Consider the following 20,150-nt stretch of genomic DNA (forward strand, 5'->3'; position numbering starts at 1 on the left):
GTGGTGCAGTGTGGAAAAGGCTTTGGCTGGGGCTGGTGTGTCAAGTGAAGGAGCTGGGCAGCTCCCAGCTGCACTGCCTCTAGGTTGGCCCTCAGCCCGGGCAGCCAAGCTCCAGGAGGGGGGACGTTCTCAGGGTCCTTCAACAGCCTCTGTCTCCATGCATCTTGCTTAACTATGGTGGAGCACATTGGAAAGTTGCTTTGTGATGTGGAATGGTCCCTGTTGGCTTTAATACCTATAATCTTCCCTTCTTGGTATAGATTTGCCAACTATAACTGCTGCTTGTTGCTTGCAGTCTAGCAATGTTTATTCCGACCCTGTGGAGTTTGAGGAAATGGTGAGGCTGCTCAGCACCTGCTGATGCTAATGGACATTCTGCTGAATATAGGATGGAGAGGACCCAATGGTAAGCACCACGTGAGATGGATGTCCACCTGGGAAGCCCAAGATATACGCAGTCATAAACATTAAACTGCAGAAGCTGAACAGCCAGAAATGAAGCACATCGTCACAACTGAGTAAGAATTAAACAAAGAAACCCTTGTGCATGCATGCAGTTTAAGCAGAAAAGTGATTTCATTGCAAGGGTACGAGCTGCTCTGCTGCTCTCAGAGCTACATGAACAATCCTGCCAGAGGGACTGGGGACTTTCCTGGGACCTGAGCTTTCAGCACAGCACAAGAGCTGCATGCTGCAAAGTGAGCTGCCAGAGAACTCCTAACACAGACTGCAAGAAAATTCTTGTCCCATAATTGGGATCTGCATATTTGTTTTGATTGCTGCTCTGCAAAATACCTCAGTGAATCTACAAAGGATATATTTGACATCTATTTCTGACAGGTTTTTCTACAACATTCTCCAAAGCAGTGTTTTGTGTGCCTTCTCTGCTGTTGTATTTACCACATTAATTATCCATGCATTAACACAGTTTACAATCACTTTCATTTATGTTAGTGCTGCATTCTCACTTTATGGGTAACTTTGTTTACCAATTCCTTCCCGCTGGCTTGCCTGAAGGTAATGCTTTGTTCTGCACCAGCACTGCCCTGCTCAGCTGTAGCACGCCTTTCCAAACAAGGTCCATGCTGCTCACTGTGTTCAGAAGACAGCTGAGAGAGGGGAGAATCATTGTACCGGGCCATCAGTTCGCATTGGTTGTTCTGCTTGAATTCTGGGCCACTACATGCTCCTAAAGGACTTTCCCCACATTTGAATTGGTCTTTCTGTCAGAGCTGTTGATTGAATGGACATGGCAAGTCTTGTTCAGACTCAGAGCTTGCTGCAAAAGGTGTATTTCCACTTCAGTTGAACAAGACCCAGCCTGAGCTTGGTTGGAGAAACAATCTTGGCACTTCAGAACCTCACCCCCGCCCTCACATTTCTTTTGTAGATAAGATGGTGAAAACAAATGTTGTAGGAGAAGAATGAAACCATAAATGCTCTGGCTCTTCTCAGCTTTCTTGAGTGTATCATTTGAGGCTGAACCTGGGTACTGCAGTTTTTCTGGTAATCTGGGTTTTTTTTTGTGTTTATTTTCGTTATTCTAATTGCCTACATATAAACCCGTGATAATGTGCCACTGCACTAAGAGTACGTTACATGCATGCATGAGCACACGCCTGTAGTTTCATACAGATGTGAAGTTGTCTGGTTCTTAGTGGAGAAGTTGTTTTCTTTGATTGTTTTTGTTGGGTTTTTTTGCCACCTTTCCAGGATCCTGCCTTAAAATAGTTGCATTACTTTATGAACAAGATTGCATTGACTTGATAGAAAAGTTATGACATAATTCTCAGACTATGCGACACTTTGCAATTATAAGATACAGTTTAGGTTTGTCTGTCAGTTTAAAAAACGTATGATGTGAAAAAAAGAATCAGAAAGCAGCAGCTGATAGAAAACAAGTGTTTGTATACAGTGGAAATATGGACAATTTTTCCAGCTCCCCTTTCAGCAGGAAGGCATCTATCAAGAAATTGAAATGCAGAAGACTGAGAGTATTTGGCTGGACTTAAGACTGATTCTAATGATGATTCTTTCAAAAGGCTGTCTGAATTCTTATAGCCGATAACCTTCGTTACACTTTTTCCACGTGCAATTTTATAAATCAAAAGGCAACAGATATCACAGAAAGGCCTGAAACGACATGGATGAGCTTTCCTGTGAGCCTCCAACGGAGTGCTGAGGTCAAAGACCCTCTCAGTTAGCCTTGCTAGCATCCACACAGCACTTCTGCAAAGCATTGACTTCATTGAAGCTGCTCACAGAGATGTTTGCAGTGGGATTTTTGTGTATGGCAGATTCTTGTAACATTGAAGGTTTTCTTATCTCTATTAGTGCTATATGCAAATGTACTCCAGTGATTCAAAGCTGAGCTCACTTATTGCAGCTTATCACAGTGAAATAGCCTTATCAGTGCAAGCATCCAGCATCCTCTTGCCCAGGGTGTAGCAAGATCTCAGTAACATGCAGAAGGGTTTGTAGGATCAGGTCATTATCTGTCTACCATTACAGTCCTGCTCTATGTGCCAGGTAAATGTATCGCACTCTTCACTGCACTTTTTTAAATAAGACCACTTGAAAACACAGAGCACACCTATATGTCAGAGTCTATAAGCCCTGATGGCCTTGAGCAGCCTCACCTGGGTCCCTCCCACCACCTCCAGCTCTTGTCCATAAGCCCTAATTCAGCTCAGCCTTGGGCTATCCAGCAGAAGTGTTACTTGCTAGTAGTGCTGCTATTCCTGGGTTTATTTTATTCGTGCTGTATCTCATGCACTGATTTCTTCCCTTCACCTTAGAATTATCTCTTCAACGCAGAACTTCTGTTAGCCACCAGCATGCCCAGCCTGGTCTCAGGACCTGCCTCCTCCCCACAGGCCTGTGTGGTGAGCTTTGATCTTGATTAAACCCAGCTATGGGTTTGGGATCTGCCCCACCCTACTGCCAGCCTGTGTGGCACACTGGCCGTGGCCTGCTGCTGATATCTCATGTAAGTCCAGGAGCTGAAGGAATGTGAGAGATAAGTAACAAGCTATCAGAAAAACTTGTGAGTAATGGTTAGAAATGGTGACTCAGCACCCAGGCTACTGCTAGGATGTGTCAGATGAAGGATTTCTTGTCGCTTGTCTCAGACCTTGCTTCTGCAGTATATGAAATATTGATTGTGAATTAATTAGAAACAATTCTACTTGGTGATCATAAAATTGTTTTTCTTTCCATGAATGGATGTAACTCATTTATCTCTGTCAAAAGAACCTGAATCGGTCTCTGAGTTTCACACGAGTCTTCTGAAGTTTCAGACTCTTCCTTATTTGGGATTTTAAAATTACACATGTGGTTCTGAGCACCTGAGTCCTGTTGGTTTTTAAAAGTGTTTCACAGTGGCAGATGATTTTGCCTTCTTAAGCATAGCCATAGGGCTCCCGTGTGCCAGGAGCTCGGCACCCAGCACAGCTGGTGGGACACGTGCAGCCTGGCACCACAGCAGGGGTCAGGGCAGAGGCCTGTGCTGGAGGCACGGGCCTGGGGAAGCTGCCAGCTGTGGCTCGCTCGGTCCCACTGGTGCCCCTCAGCTGAGCAGCACACCACATGCAGCCCCTTCTTGCTGAACTTGCAATGACTGCTGTGCTCCGTTGTAATTTACCATGAGAAAAGAAGCCGGACTTTTGTCAGTGGCAGACAGGTTTTTTTCTTCACTGCACGTTTGGTGGCCTGTTGCACCTCTTGATCCAAAAAAAAAAGTCTTGTACTAAACTGCAGTGAAAGAAAAATGTAAGATGCTGCTGAAATCAGCTGTTGTTTAAATCCATATCAAGTAATGTCTAAAAGTATTTTTTTCCCAACAACATGGAGGAGATTTAGGAAAAAAAAAAAAGCAACATTTCCCTCAAGGACAGCATGGAGGCCCTCCACTCAAACAGACAGTCCTGCCTGTAAAGCACAGCATGCTGAATGTTGTTACACTCACAATGGAGATCACAGTGGTGTCAGTTCTCAGATCAAAGAGAAATAAAGGATCATGTTCCTGTCCCAAGAGAAGGTAATTGGTTTTGAAGAGCTGTCAGTCCTGAAGTTTCAAATACAAACATGTACATATGCCAGCAAACTCAGGCTTCTGAATGTGTGAATAACCTTTCTCCAGACTGGAGTTTGTAGCACAAAGCCCTCTGAAAGGCAGCCTGACACAACTGGATGATGTGGTGCTCGTTTGAAAGTTTCAGCTAAAAATACTTCAAGACAGATTTGAAGTAAAAGAAGCGAGTGGTTACAGGTTGCTCAGTTGGTTACTGGTGAGGAATACGGCAACTGTTTGCTCTAGATAACCACTAGCAATGCAGAGTAATCAAGGAGAAGAACTGATTTGGGACTATGACTGGGGTAACAATAGCTTAAATCCTGGTGGGGAGAGATTTAAACTGACCTGAACACCAGGAAAAATCTGTTGCCCAGGGTCTTCAGTCCGTGAAACACTGAGGATGTGTTGAGGGAACCTCCACTCAGATCACTCTGAGATAACTCGTAGAGGGAAGCTCACAACTGAATTCTGTGTTCGTTCTGGGTTTTCATTTGCAGACCATCCTTAAGTCCAAGCTCTAAGGAACACCTTGTGGGGAGGGATCCTGCTGAAGGAGGAAAAATTGCCAGCTTTTCTCTGTTTGAATCTACAGGTCTGTGTCCCATGCTTTCCTTCTGTGATCCTATGCTTGGAGCACTTCAAGAACTAAATTATCAACCCAAAACAAGTAACTCCTCTCCTTCTGCCTTCTCTTGAAAAGGAGCCAAAATAAAAATTAGAGAATTTTAAGGAGATAAAATCAAGAGGTTCCAAACTGAAGTAGGCCTTTCTGTTGGTGTGGTGAGTTGCGTCATTACTAACCAGAATCACAGCAGTGGTTGGATGCTTCCAGTCAGCTGAGTCGGGGAGGGAGGGAAGCATTGCTTTCTTTATATTCTGGAGTTAAAAGACAGTCAGAGGAAGTATTATTGTCCCCATACGACAGAGGAGAAGATGTAATTCTGGAAGGTTAATGACTTACTGATAGGAAGTCTGTAAAAAAGACAGAAAATGAAGGCAGAGCTCCTGAGTTTCAGTTTGGTGCTTTAGCCCTAAACCTCTCGCTGTCAGTGAGCTCTGCTGCTGTAGGGCTCTGGGAGGTTTTGGTGTTACCCATCCCTCCCAGACATTGCTACCTGTGCACAGTGGGAGCTACGGTGCTCCAATCAGTCAGCCCTGGTGGCAGGAGTGGGAAGCAGTAAGTGTGGTGGGCTGTGGGTTAATTCTTTACAAAATGAGATTGTTGTTCATGTGTGTCATGCAACTGCACTCAAGAGACCCAGTTTTGATTGCTTACATTACCAGCTGGGAACTCTGAAGTTTGTAATTTTAGAAGCAAAAGGAGAAATGTAATTTTCTAGAGATTTTTTTTTCTTTCTTTCAAAGCAATTATCCAGTGTCTATAGTGTCAACATGTAAACTCAGTGCTAATTCTTTTATAAGAGGTTAATTGTTATAATAGGGGAAAAAACATGCAGCAATTGAAACTGAATGGGTTTATCTCTATATCCAGAAACACCCTCCCAAGCTGAATGTGTTATCTGTGATGATGCCCAGCACTCACACAGACAGGAGCATTTCTGAGCACCAGGTCTGCTTCACCCCAAGACAGTATGGTGTCATTCCCACTTAACAAATAGGAAAACAGTAACAAGGAGCTTCCAGCAAGACTAGAGACAGCATCGTGCGTTTGAAACTTGGAAGGTGCTGTTGATTACTGTTGTGTTTCATCTCTTCAGCAACATTACTGTCTTTTCTGAGATAGGTATATGTTGGCACAGGAATGATTTTCAGAGATGACAACAGAAAGAAGTAAGGCTTATTTTCCCTGGAGCTGATGAAAGTTGAACTATTTTTCTTACATTCCTGAATTTTTCCCACTTATCATTAAGTATTCAATGTTTTCATTTTAATCAAGTTGTGGCACTGGATTAAAAAGTCAACATTCAGTGGTAAAAACATTGTGTTTATTGTGAATGCTCATTCTTGGAGGTGTTGCCTGAATTCATAGAAACAGTTTCTACCTCCACAATGTAAGTGGTATTTCAGATTTTACCATGAGGAAAACCTGCATTATAAACAGATAATTTCATAATCTCCAGAAAATCCCAGCAATCCATATTAATAAATGCATATTTCCAGTATAAAGATTTGTTATTTTCTTATTCACTATTACTATTAATTCAATGACCTCCTATGTGTTTTGGCATTTGCAATGACAGCATTTGTGAGAGTTATTTTTATGATGTAATGTTGGAGTTTATTACATATATTTGTAGATTCCTTTCCTGTTAGATAACTTGATATTTGCTTTCTTTTTGATTCTTTTATGTTTCACTTGCTTCCTAGAAAAAGCAAAAGGCCACAGATGAGCTCTTTATTTAACTTTAAGTTATTTTAATTTAGTCCAGATTAATTTTTTGTGTGTGCACTAAAGATTGCTTCATTTTCAGGAAATTAACGTTCAGCTTAACCTGAAAAGGAAGGAAAACGAACGGATTTGTTTTTAAAAGCTTACCATTAATACCACATACTGTAACTTTGTAAGGCTGATTTAAAATCCCGGTCGCTCAGAATACAAAAATAAGCCCAAACGTGCAAACACTTGCAACACAATGGTGAGCTCACCAAAGTCAGGGGAAACCTTTCACTGGTTTCAAAGGGTGTTGGAGTATTCCCTGAAGCAGGTGAATAACACCACAAATGCACTCCTGACCATCCCCAGGACAAATGCCAAGGCTCTTCAGCTGCCGTCACAGCCTTTGTTCAGATAGTGGCAAAGCCAGGTGAGGGGTCACTGCCCTGGGCTCTTGCTGCTCCACACCTGTCAGTCTGTTCAGGCTAAACTACACCTGCAATGGTGCAGAGCTCCATGTGAGCCACAGAGAAGGGGGTGCCTCACTGGAGATGCAAGTAAGGCACCCAGCTCTGCTGCAAGACAATAGCAGCTGAATAACTCTCAGCTGAGCTTTTGAAAATATCCAACTTTGTTCTTAGGCCACCCTTCAGCTGAAAATAATGCATAGGGAATGCTACTGGTTTCACTGAAGCAGAATATTCATTCTTAGCTCAGTTGGCATGATATCTCACTTAGCAGCAGCAATAAGCTAACATTAAAAAAAAAAAAAAAAAAAAATCTGGCAGCCCAGAATTAACAGAGTGGGTGAAATGCGGTGAGGAGCATGGGAGGCAGTGGTGGTGTTGTGGAAAGACACAGGGCCTGATTATCCAGGCGTTGAGAGGGATGGGGAAAAAAAAACAGGGGATGTTCTGTGGCTTAATTAATGGAAAGAGGCTTGTGCATCTGACAGCAGCCCCTCTGCAAGGTGAATTCTTTCATAAAGAGCCTCATTCATGAGTTGCCAAGACATCCACAACCTATTCTTGAATTCACACAAAAATTAAAAGAAAAACAACTGACTGGCTAATTTAGAGACTTGCAGGATGCAGCTGGTGCTACTGTTTTCACAAAAAAAAAAAAAAAAAAAAAGGCCTTTTTCCCTTCCACCTCTCAACCATTCCTCTTTCTACCCACCCCCAGCTATTTGTATCCTGCTGCACCAGCCAGGAGTGTGACAACTCCCTGACTTAGCTGGCACTGTGGGATATCGCATTAACAAAGGGGAATAAGATGTGGATGACAGGGGTGTTGTGGCCAGGGCTAGGGAAACGAGTCTGTCCGTCTCCATCAGCTGAGAGGTGGAACTTCCCTCTGTGAGTTGGTGCTGGTTGTTTGTTTTTCTGTTTTAAGAAATAAACAAAGAGCTCCACCGTGCTGGATAGTGCAATTTCTTTCCTGGCATCTTGATAAATCACCAGCCAACTATCCCATGTACCGCTGAGGAGACAGTTTGTATAGCTCAATGCATATGAAGAAGATGCTTCATGTTTCCAGTACTGATATATTATGACCTTAGCTCTTCCTAGCTGCTACAGTAGTTCACATTCTCATATTACCTGACGCAGAAAAGAAGCAAATCCCATCTGCCTCCAAAATCCCTTTTCACTCAATTTTCTTTCCCAAAGGGTATTTAATACAAAATCCTCCTGTGTGTGACAATAATTTAAGAAACAGAGTTAGGTTGGGAGTTCTAGCCAGCCACTGGCTATTTTCAAAGCAGTGTTGAGCAAATCTAAAGGTTTCTGAAAGGTGTTTGAAATGATGTGGTAGATTGCCACCTGACTCTGACAGGCCTCCTGGTGTAGCTAACACAGGTAGAGCTGCTCTGACATTGGCAGCTATGGGAAGTGACTGAAATAAATTATTTGTGTGGCCGGAGCTTTATTTAGCAAGGGAATCTCACAACTAATGCTGCCAACCAAGAAAGTAAAGAAAGCATCACGCTAACTTGGCTAAAACTCCATCTGAGATGGTGATTGTGCTCTTGAGACCAACCCAGTCCTTCTTGGTAAGAAGCTGCAGACGAGGTTGCTCAGTTTTCAAATGACACAGAACAGACACAACTTTTTTCTAGACCTGGACTCAGCAAATTTAGAGCTGGTTTGTCATGTGGGTTATTTCCCCAGCTCCCATCTTTCGTGAGAAGGTGGGTGTGCCAGGAGATGCTGAGCAGAACTCAAACGGGGAAGTGCTCCAAGCAGCTCTGCAGTAGGTGAGGGCTTTCTCTATCCACTGAGCCTGAAATGCAGTGGGTGTGTCTTTTGCTCATATTTCTTATTGCTCTGGCTGCTTGTCTAGTCCTGTTATACACTGAGGGTTGTGCAGAGTCAGAAAAGTCTCCAAATTAGGTGGCTGGTAACACTGCGATTTCTTCAGCTTATTATTAGGATTTTAAAAAATACAGCAGAAACTGGATGAGGATGGGATTAATAAAAGTAGGGTCAAGCTCTCTCCTCCTGCTTTTTCTCCATGTTTCTTGGCAATGTTAGACCATTAAAGGACTGCCAACATCTTCAAGTCTGGAATTTTTCCCCTGGCTAAAACTGAGCTAGAATGTAGTACACCACATCACAGTTGGAAGTTGTGAGGATTCATTCAGTCACATTAAGGACTGTCAGGATCCTTCAGTGGCTCAAAGTAACCTTATTTAGCAGAGCTGCCTTTGCAATCTCTTTTATTGGCTTCTAAGTACAGAGGACATCCTTCTTTTTATCTGAAGGGCTCAGCAAGACTTTCTAGAAAGGCTTTTTCCCCTCTCTCTCTTCTTGTCCAGTTGGATCTGGAGAAAGTTATAAAAGTAATGTTCATTAAAGCAGAAAGGGAATATTCCAGCAGTTTGGAGAGCACAAAAAGCTGTTGGAAAGCTGTGAAAGGGGTTTTGCGTGGACTCTACAAAGAATTTCCCCCCGTTATACAGTGACAACCCAATATCCCCAAAGGTAACAGCAGGAGGGAAACCTAAACCTGAGGACAAAGTCAACCGATAATGATTGGAGAGTTAATTACTTTAAAGCTCAACAAAGACAAGCTGAGGTGTTAAAATGGTTCCTGCAAACAGCAGCATCCTCCCCTTTCACCTAGCCTAACTAATCGCAGCAGGATGGTAGCAAGAAGGACACGAACGGCCCCTGATTACAGCAGCTTTCACTCACTAGGAGCAAACTGATCTTTATTTATTTTCAGTTCCATCCGTCATCTCATCAGCTGCCCTCACAAAGCATTTACAAAAACACAAAGCTGCTCCAAGTTCAGTGATACTGAGTGATATAGAGGCCCGCAACATCCCAGGCCTTCCTCCTGGGATTAGTCTAGAAAGCACTACTCTTGCACACAGCAGCAAAATGATTCCTGTCATATCAGTGCATCTGACGTGGTAAAGGGAGAAATTTAAATCCAATATGAATATAGCTAACATTTTACTGTGCAACCTTGGTGATAATCCTTTTCTCTTCAGATAATTTGTTTTGGGTCACGCTTTATATTAAGATTCCATTTGTGAGGTTTAATGCAACATTATCAGGTAAAGACAACAGAGTTACATGGGTAGGAAGTGTTTCAGATGACAGTGATTGTTACAGAAAACCTGATGACCCACTGGACTAATAAGAATTGATTACCATTTATTAAAATGGCTATTAATCACTTACTAATCCTTTATAATGTGTATAGATAGAATGTGTTGTGAGGTACTGTATATATGAGAGAAACCACTGCACAGGACACCGTCATCTATATGAACCACCTATTTTTTCTGCTTTGCTTTTAGCCTTGTTCCATTGTGCCCCTGTACCTCTGTCCTGTTGCTTTGAACATGTGTAGTAGTTAATACAGCAAAAAGACATGGGGTTCCAAATGTGCGTTTTGAGCAAGTTTCTTCTCCTGGGCTAGCACAGCTATCTCCATGACCAGTCATAGAGATCCAGATCTCCTGTGGCTAGAGCAAGGCCCTTGGAACCCAGGCAGACAGATTCTTCCTTATGCTGACATCCCCTTCTGACGACTGTGCTCTGTTCTTTGTACCCCTGACTGAAGAACAGGAAAAATGGTATGCATTCATCTAATGGAGCTCTTATAGGAACTAATTAATTAAGGATTGTAAAGTACTTTGATCTGACGGTATGGAATATTTGCCAGAGTGGAATGGAACATGTGGGATTTATTATAAAAAGTCACTGTCTCTGTCCCTGCGGGATGACAGCTGATCTACCACAAACATTTATTTCCAAATTATAGTATCATACCAATTGCAGCTCTCGAGTTGAGACTGTTACTGCATTTACCTTATAAGCTGTTAGTTTCAGGAATTGCAATGCCCCCGTATCAGTAAGTTGGCAGCAGGAAATTATTTTTATATTCTTATTCAAATTTCTTAAATATAATAGACAGCAAATGATCGGAAATAATGCCCACAGGTTATTCACTCCATGTGTGTATAACTAAATGCATGTATACATTTGTATGATGCATAGTATAGTTAATTAATAGTGTTGAAATCGAGTAGTGATGCTCTGTTGCGGGCAGTAATACATATCCTCATACAGAAGCCAAAAAACATGCCGTTTGTGTTTATGGGTAGACATAGTTACATGGATTAATCTTTCAGATGACATTACAACACGCGGGGCTGTTAAAAGAAAAAGAAAAAAAAATACCCCAAGTGAAAAAAAAAAAAGGCTGTTTAAGTCCAGAACAAATATGAAGTTGAAGGTCAGGGCTGCATGGAAGGTGCTGAACCCCTGGCAGGTAAACTAAGCAGAGGAGGTAAGTAAAAGTAGAGAATATATGCTTGCGGCCAGTGAGTAGGGACATGCTTGGGGTGGCTGGAGAGGCTGAGAAGAAACTCCCTGCACTCTTATGGTGAATTTTCTCCCCAGGATCATTTCACTCAGCAGCTTGTGCCAGGGAAGGCAATTTCCAGGTGAGTGTACTCACATATGTGGGTATGTATGGCAATAATAGAAAGAGCGTTGTGGCTTTGTTAAAGTCAGAGAAAGTTTTGCCACTGACTTTGATGGGGGTCGAGACTTCACTCTCCAGCAGTTCCAAAGATCCATGGAGATCTGTTGCTATACCAACATGGACAACCATATAATTGTTCCTAACTATGCTACAGCCTCACTGAATCTAATGGAACTTCACCAGTGATTAAAGCTCTCAAAGAAAAAATCTTATATGTGGCAGCAACTGAATGCACAAAAATGTTTTTGCTGATTTCAGACAAGTGCTCAAACTCTAATTTCTCTTTCTTTTCTAGATAGTGATGAATCTGGTCCACATATGGCTAGACTTCATTTAAGGCTCCAGCTTGTCTTACGTAGCATAAGACATATAGCTATACATATAGCAATCCTCAGATCTTGATTTTTGAGAACTGAATCTAACTCAGGCCACACTTATCCCTTAGCTTCTTGCTTTCTCTCACTTGTGAATCAAAAATAATCCCTGTACATGAGGTTTTGGAAACATCCTAAGGACAGTTGGAAGGATATGGTTACTACACATACTACATCAGATGTGCAACCAAATATATTTTTCCACAGGGGGAAACAAACGAACAAACAAACAAACAATCACAAAAGGTGTTTACACTGTAATTAAAGCAAGGAAACTAACGGAACAGGGTGAACCGACCCATAGAACTTCCTTCTAAAAGCAGGTGAAAATGTCTTTGAGTTTAGAGAGGTTTTTTTCTTTCTCTCTTTTAATATTAGGGACATTTTTTGAGAAGATGGGATGGCTGTATGGGTGTCCAGACACTGGTTACTGTCTGTGGGCATTAACTGTCATGGTACCTCATTGGTTCTATGGTGTGTGTTGGAGAGTGAAAACCCCGAAGTTTTACAGCAGTAGACATGCTCAAGTGTGAATTTAATTGCTTAAACTGACTTCCTTGATGGGCTCGTAACTTTTCAGTGGTTATTTGTAATGTAGCTTCAGTTTTAAATAAGAATTATTGTGTTTGCACACAAGAAAAGAAAGATATTTCTTATCTAAATCACAAAGCAAAACGCACCCAACATACTAGACATTCTTGGTTAGCTCCAATGTGTTTCTGGCACATATGGTTTGTCTGTGCAACATGTATTGTTTCAGACTACCAATTGTTTTTTAAATTGAACTTCCCTAAATTCATATGTTGCAATTCTTTTCAAATAGCATTACTGCTTCTTGGGTAAGAGTAAAATTGACAGCGATAGCAGATCTAACTTCATTGGAGGATGATTAATCTATAAAGAAGTTCATGTGCTTTGCATAGTATTAGATACACCTGTAAATGTCAAGATCCATAGGACTTTATCTTCAAACAAAAGATTCATGAATATATTAAAACCTGGAACACAATACCTAAGGATATATTGTGCTCTAAAGTTTATTTTTATAGAAAGGATTAAGAAGAATGAATACATGCATTTAAAATAGAGGCTTTTATGATTTTTTTTTCTGTGCTATTCTTCAGCAAACTCATAATTTTAAAATGGCCAAACAGATTGTCAGGTTTTCTGCAGCGTTTTGTTTCCCGAACTGGGATGCACCATGCCAAGTTTCAGTTTCAAGAGATTATTTCTCTCTCTTACCACTGCCCAAGTTGTAAATTTCCTGGGGAAAAAAAAAATAACAAAAATGAGAGAGGTCTATAATGGAAATGTTGACACAACATTCAGAATACTGTTGCTACAAATTATGCTGTAATGATTTACATTGTTTCCAATAATTTTTAAACCATTTTCAATCACGGCCAAATCCTGCATAATGCATGAACTTCTAAGGATTTTCCAATAAATATTAGGTTACTACACAGTTCAGTTCACTGTTCTGCATTTAAGAGGCTGCATCTGGCCATTAAAAGACCAAATCTTCAGTCAACAGGTATGGTATCACAGCTATGTGCTGGAAAAACATTTTCACCTGGTGATGTCCGTAAGTAGGTCATTCCATTTTACAGCGCTCTGAAACATCACCAAGGAGCTTCCTTATTCAGTATCCACAGGAATTGGCTGAAAAAGTTGCACTAAACCAAAATGGCTAATATATTATTGTGGAGCTGGGTTTTTTTTCCCCGTTACCGGTCTACGTGCAATACATGATCTAGGAAAGACTTTGTTGATTTATTGTAGGTCATTTTGTGCCCTCTAAGTTTTGTTTGTTTGTTTGTTTTCCCTCTGTGTGTAAGAAAAGATGTCAAGGGGACCTCAGGAATGGGGCTCAGGGTTGGGAGCGCTAAGTTGAGGAGCTGCCCAGGTGGGCAGGACTGCCTTCTCCCCCTCCCTTGCCTGGTGCCGCAGCCCACGGTGTTTGGTCACCCCACACTCGCGTGAAAATTGGTGTTTGTGAACCGTGACTGATAAAACCATCCTGGGGACTAAAACTTCATGGGGCCTTTGGCAGCATGGCTCCACGGCCTCTCCAGCCCAAGGGCGAGCGCGGGGCCGCGCCTCCCCCAAACTTTATTGCCTTTTCCCGCTTTCTCTCTCTCTCCCTCATTTCTGTTTATTTTTTTATTGTATTTTATTTTTGAGGGAAAAAGGTGGGGGGAGCTCTCAATTTCCCACTTGCCAACAGCAGATAAAAAAAGTGGGGAGGGACCTCTTCTGTCACAGCCTATGTAGATTAACCTTTCAATTAGCTGTTATCAGGTCCTGTGTCTCAGCACCAGCGCTCGCGATCCGCGCCCGCCCGCACCGTGAGGCCGTGGCTCGGGCCGGGCTCCGCGCTAATTCCTCGGCGCTAATTGCCGCCGTGGCTCCCCTCCCCCGCCGGAGCCGATCCGGCCGTCCACCTTTAGTGCTGGGAGTGCGAAGAGGCGCCCGCCGTGGAGGAGGAGGAGGGGAGGCACAAGGTATTCTCTCGGCATTCATCTGCTTTTTGCCCCTTCTCGCCGAGAGGCTCGCGGAAGGTAACTGGTGCCATCCATCCGCTGCCGGGGGATTCCCTCCACCCCCTCCCGGCTCGTCTGGGGCTCTTCGGCGTGTGTTTGGGGAAGGGGGTGGGGGAGGCCGTGTTGTTGTTGTGTTCTGGCTCTGGTTGCGGCCAGGAGAGAGAGCGAGCGAGCGAGAGACGGAGCGGGAGCGGGCGGGCGAGCGAGCGAGAGAGAGAGAGGAGCCGCGATCGCGTTTCAGGGGCAGCACATTCCGCAGGAACCGCTCTGCAGACGCACAGCCGGGCAGAGAAAGGAGGTCACGGCCGGCGGAGGGGACCCGCAGCCGAGGTCAGATTGCCCGGAGTTACGCGGGGTAGCGGAGAGCGTGCGGCGGGGCTGGTTCCGCGCTGGGTGACGGGCTGCGATTTGCCGTAATCACCCTTCTCTCCCGTCGCTCGGTGCGGAGGACTTGTCACAGCCCGGGCACTTTTTTTATTATTATTATTGTTATTCCCCCCCCTCCCTCCCCGTTTTGCACTGGAGGCTGATGCACGTGTTTGCAGCCGCTCGCGCTCGGTAATCGCGTTGCGCTTTGCAGGCGCGGGGAGCGGCAGCAGGAGGCGATGGCCGGGCTGATGGGGAGGGGGGAGGCAGCGGATGGCCGAGGTTTTGCGCTGCGTGCTCCCACCCCGCCTCGCCGAGGCGGCAATTGTTCCCTCGCAGGCGGGGTGACAGAGGAGTCCCTGCGCTTCGCATGGCGAAACTTGCAGGGAGCTGCGTGCGGCTGTAGAGCCGGGAGTCATTGTCGTCGTCCCTGCTTCCACCCCTCCTCCTTCTCTCTCTCTCTCTCCCTCCCTCCTTCCCTCCCTCCCTCCTTCCCTCCCTCCCTCCGCGGTGCGGGGTGTGCGTGCGCGATAAGCGGCTGCCAGCGCCAGGCACCTCGGGAGGGCCGTGCTGGGAGCGCGCCGCTCCATCCCGCCCGCCCGGACGAGTGGCAGCATCTGAAGCGCGCGCGTGACGCTCGAGATTTAAGGCTGCTCGATCGTGTGTGTCGCGCGCCCGCCCTCCCGAGCTGCCTGGGGCGGCCGCCGCCGGTGTCTCTTCCTGGCGCTCGCCCTCCCGAACAAACTTCGGCGGCAGGAGCGGGTGGGGCGGCGGCGGGTGGGGGAGGGTAGCGAAGCCGGGGGAGCCAGACGGACGGCAGGGGCAGCCAACGGGAGGGCGGGCCCGCGAGAACTCGCTCCTCCGCCGGCAGCCGGAGACCAATCGCCGGCGTCCGAGGCCCGGCGATGAGGCGGGTCGGGCTGCGGGAGGCGGAGAGCCGTGCGGCTGTGTGGCGGCTTCGCCGGCCAATGGCAGCACCAGGCACCGCCCTTTATGGCGGGAGGGCGGGGCCTCGCGCGGAGGGAGGGGGCGTGCCCCGTGATTGACACGCCCCGCCTTCCAATGGGGGGAGACGGGCCGGTTGCCGGGCGGAACGGGGCCGGGATGGGCGTTTGATGGACGTGGGTGCACGGCCTATGAGAGTAGAGCGGCGTGCGCCGGGCGCCCCAATGGCGTGCGCCGGTGGGCGGGGCTCGGGGGTAGGTAAGGTTTTAATGAGACTCCATTGGGCTGTAATCAGTGTCATGTCGGATTCACGTTAAGTACAACAGGGCGAAACAAAATGGCGGCGTAGGTGAGGTGAGGCGAGCCGCGGCGGCAGGGGGAGGAGCGGCGGCCGCCGGCAGGGGGGCAGCGCGGCTGCGGGGGCGGCCGCCTCGGCGCAGCCCGGCGGCGGGAGCGGGGGACGGCGAGCCGGCAGCAGGGGGAGCCGCTGCGGCGCCTGGAGGAGGCTCCTCCCCCCGCGCCCCGGCCCCGCGAGGTGAGTGGTACCGGGGGGCGCAGCCTGACGGGCGCGGCGCGGGCCCCGCGGGGGGGGGGCGGGGCAGGTGCGCGCTGCGGGCGCTGCTTTGGTTCCCGGCTCACGTGTGCTGCTCCCGCTGCCCGCTGGGGTAGTTCTGAAGGCGCTGTCACGTCCCTTCAGCTGGCCGCGCTCAAAGCATGTGCGAGTGTCAGTCGCCTTCCTCGCTGAGCAGTACGTGTTGTACTGGGGGTGATACAGTAGGTGGCTTCGCGATGGGTATAACGCTAAAGGAAGCGTGTGCTGGTAGTCCTCATCAGGATCGCCTTTCTCGCTGCGTCTTTTTTAGATGCCGGTGTTTCGCTGGGGAAACAAATGCCTTGCCACTCGCCTTGTTAATTGGGATGGAAGTGGCAGGATGGGGCTGATTAGCTGTATCGCTTCAAAGAATAGTTTGGAGGGGGAAAAAAAGGTAAAGAGCTTGCTGGATTCAGTGGCAGTCTCCTTTCTCTGCTGCAATCCTTACCTGACCCTGATGCTGCAGCAGAGAGCTGGCCTGCTGCTGCTGCTCCTGGCATGTGAGGAGCAGGCAGGAGGGGCGGGATGGAATTGTGCCTCACAGGTCACCAGCAGGTTGCACGAGTTGTTCTTTGAGGCGTGGGTTGTTCCGGGGTTTGTTTGGTGTTTTGTTGTTGCTGTTTGGGGGTTTTTTGCCTTTTTTTTTTTTTTTTTAATTTTCTCTCCTATTTTCTTAGTAGTTGCGTTAACCTCAGTTTTAAAAAGTTTACCTGCATTTGCATCTAAGACAACTGCCATGAATGTGTCATGGATACTGCCAAAAAGGACTTCAGAAGGTGTTTTATAGAATACTTTTAGATACTCGGGTAGGAACTTGTTACGTTTCCTGCCTCAGAATAAAACTGAACTATTTTTATGTTCCTCTTCTTCGCTATAGGCTGCTTGCTTTTAACTAGATCACTTAGAAATAATTCCAGATACTAGTTCAGTCTGAAAAAGCCCTTGTCATAAGATTAAGGATTACTGATGACACTTAGGAGTGACAGGTTCAGTCATTGCATTCTTTAATTAGAAACAGCTGTACAATAGCTGTGCATTTTATTAAGACCATACTTCCATTCATTGTAATTCCCAAGCTGCAATTTTGCAACTTCTTTGTATTTATCTGATAATTTATGACTTAAATAGAGGACAAGCCTTGACTGGAGATGGCTTTTCCTGTTTTTAAAAGTAATGCATTATACACGTCTCCTCCCTAGTGCTCGTGTCCTGCAGCTCTTCAAGCAGACTTGTTAACAGATGTGATCGGTAATATAACATAATCAAAAGTTTCTGGAATGTTACAGCTTTCAAACTAAGCTATTACAGAGTATAGAAGCTGAAACATGACATATGACATAGAATTTAGTGATTGCTGCTATAAAGTGGGAAGTGGTCCTGTGCTTTAAGAGTCTGGAGAGCCCAATCTGTGATTGGGTGGATGCTATGTCGAGGGATTGATTAAAAAGGTTGTTTAATTATAAGACAAGGGAAATGAATAAATAGGCGTGAGTACTTGCTGCAAGTTTATAATCTCTTTACAAATTGGCATTTCCTCCAGATCTCTGGACCATACATTTCTAAACTTAGAGTTTTGAAGTTGCCTGTGTCCTCTTCTGCTGAATCTGAAAAACTTGTTTCTGAAGCAGGTTGTCCTCTATTTAAACATACTGAGTGAGTGGGTATGTATACATCTATAGATGGTTAATCTTGGATCAATAACTGCACCAGCAGAACCTAGTTTGTGAAAGACCTCTTTATCTTCAAGCTCTGGGGTCACTGAGCTGGATTACGTTGCTGGCGGAGATGTTTGTTATTAAGAGGTTGTTCAGAATCTTATGTGTGGTAGACCTTGTTATATTACTTGTGGAGGTCAAGGAACTACACCTCGAGAACATATGCAATCAGAGTGGCAGAATAACTGAAACCTGAAACTGCAGGTTGTGGGAAAACAACTCCAGAGTTGGATTGGATGAATTTTACATGGTTTCCTAAAGCAGAACTAACGTGGTTCCTGCTGGAAGGAGCGAGTGTGAAATATCTGGACTTCTCTCTTGAAATACCCTGCCCTTAGCATTGGAAACTCTATGCTCATGCTGATAGATTTGACCAGTGTTGATTTAGTAGGTGCCAGTATGCAGGAGGTTGCATTACACATGGGAAATTTTAACTAACTAAATATGTAAAAATGTAGTTCTGAATGTGTATTCCTGTGAAATTCCCATACCAAGCAGCAGGGTTTACATGAAGCTACAGGCTTATACTCACCTTTTGCCACAGTCACTAGCCAATAAAAATTCCTGTAACCCACAAGCTGCAGCATTTATACTGACATGTTCAGTGGTGTCCAGGCACCGGGAACAGACCCTGCTCTGTGTGTGCTGGAATTTAATGGAAGTGATGTGGTTGCTTGTATGAAATGTAATATCACAGTGCTGCCATAGGTTTCAAAATGAGAGAAGTATGTCTGACTCAGCAAATGCAGCAGTTTTCAGCATTTAATTGAGTACTGACCATCTTCATGAGGACTCCTGGTAGAACAGCCTAATTAAATAACTTCTGAACTGACAGCCAACTTTCTAGGAAACTGCAGTGTTTCGTGCAGCTACAAAGACCTTCCAAAATGAAGGGTAAAGCATACAAGCTCTCAATTTGAGCAAGTCTCCACTCTTCCGTATGCAGAGTTCTGCTTTGTTTATTGTATTACTGTGTCTTCAACTTCAAATTTGTGAGTTCATAGGATTCATAATGGAAGCTTTTTTTTATTATTATTATTTCCCTGTATTTGTTTCCATTTTGCAGCTACTGAGTTATTTTGGAATCGTGAGAAGTTGGTGAATCTGAGCAATGCTGTCAGGGAGGGTGGAATTAAAATGCCTGTTTACAGATAAAATTCTTTTGTTACAGATACTTGAAAAATATGTCTGGAAATCCTTAAGCTTAAGTCAAACCTTAAGGATGAAAAATTCATTAAATAAATCTATTATTGTTGGAGTACAGAAGAAATTTCACATTCACCAATCACCATCAGTTCTATTGTTATTAATTCTGTTGCTTAGATAATAATAATAATATGTGAAACATAATCAGTGGCTTATATTTAAAGAGCCTCTTGGGAGGTTGGAGGGAGAGCAGCTACATGTGACCAAAACTGTTGTTTTTCTTTTTTTCTGTCATTGTTCGCTTCACAGTTACAGTGGAATTTTAACAATCAATTCATTTTTTCCCCCAACTGATAATTCACTCAAGTTTTGAACATGATGGAAATGCAAGATGACTTGAATAAATGAATATGAGTGCCAAGAGTTATGTAATCATAGATATTACTGGTTGTTATAGGCTGTTTGCCATAGCTTAAAAATTATAGCTTCAGATTGCTTCAGTTTAGGATTTTGCTGAGAAACTGGTGAATCTTCTGTTTTACAAGACAGCTCATTTGTTGAGAATGATGATTTTCTACTTCTGATATTTATTTTACTTTAAAGCTAAGACAGTGCAGTCCTGTTTATGTCTTCAAAAGTTTTTACTTATGTTTCGTGGCAGGGGAAAAAAAGCTGTCAACTCGTGTTTAGTCGTTAGATGACCACTGTGTTATTTGTAGGGTTTTTCTTTTTTCCCAAATTGTCTTGCAAAAGCCATAATCTCCTGATCAAAGTGGTTTTTAAGATTTTCTTGAGTAAGTTTCTGTGGCCCCCAAGTTTTCAGTTCAAGAGTGATTTTTCTTCACTTATTATGGACCATGGAAGCTGAGTAACTGAAACATATTTTGTTGATATGACCTCCTGTGTATGTTTTCATGCTAATATGCATGTATTTATGTGAAAATGTGCACTGTTGCTTTGTTTTCACTTCTGTTCCTCAGAATCTGTGTCAGAAGTAGGTGCTTGTTAACTGCACACCTCGGTGTGTGAGGTACCTTCATTAATTACTGTCTGTG

At 44.6% G+C, this 20,150-nt stretch overlaps 1 protein-coding gene across 3 annotated transcripts in view; it reads left to right on the forward strand.

Moving 5' to 3' along the window:
• The first annotated feature begins 14,372 nt into the window (after positions 1-14,372).
• KAT6B (lysine acetyltransferase 6B) overlaps positions 14,373-20,150 on the forward strand; it is a 93,007-nt gene continuing 87,229 nt past the window's right edge. The window contains exon 1 of one of the 3 annotated variants that reach the window (XM_065746480.1): positions 14,373-14,661. The gene's annotated coding sequence lies outside the window, so the exon portion shown is untranslated. Of the gene's footprint in view, positions 14,662-15,822; positions 16,178-20,150 lie in introns of those variants that run through there. The other 2 variants (XM_065746481.1, XM_065746479.1) reach the window with 2 other exon arrangements.

Source organism: Cyrtonyx montezumae, unplaced genomic scaffold (assembly GCF_038088225.1).
Source record: "Cyrtonyx montezumae isolate F1298 unplaced genomic scaffold, pur_monq_1.0 scaffold_4, whole genome shotgun sequence".
Taxonomy (NCBI): domain Eukaryota; kingdom Metazoa; phylum Chordata; class Aves; order Galliformes; family Odontophoridae; genus Cyrtonyx; species Cyrtonyx montezumae.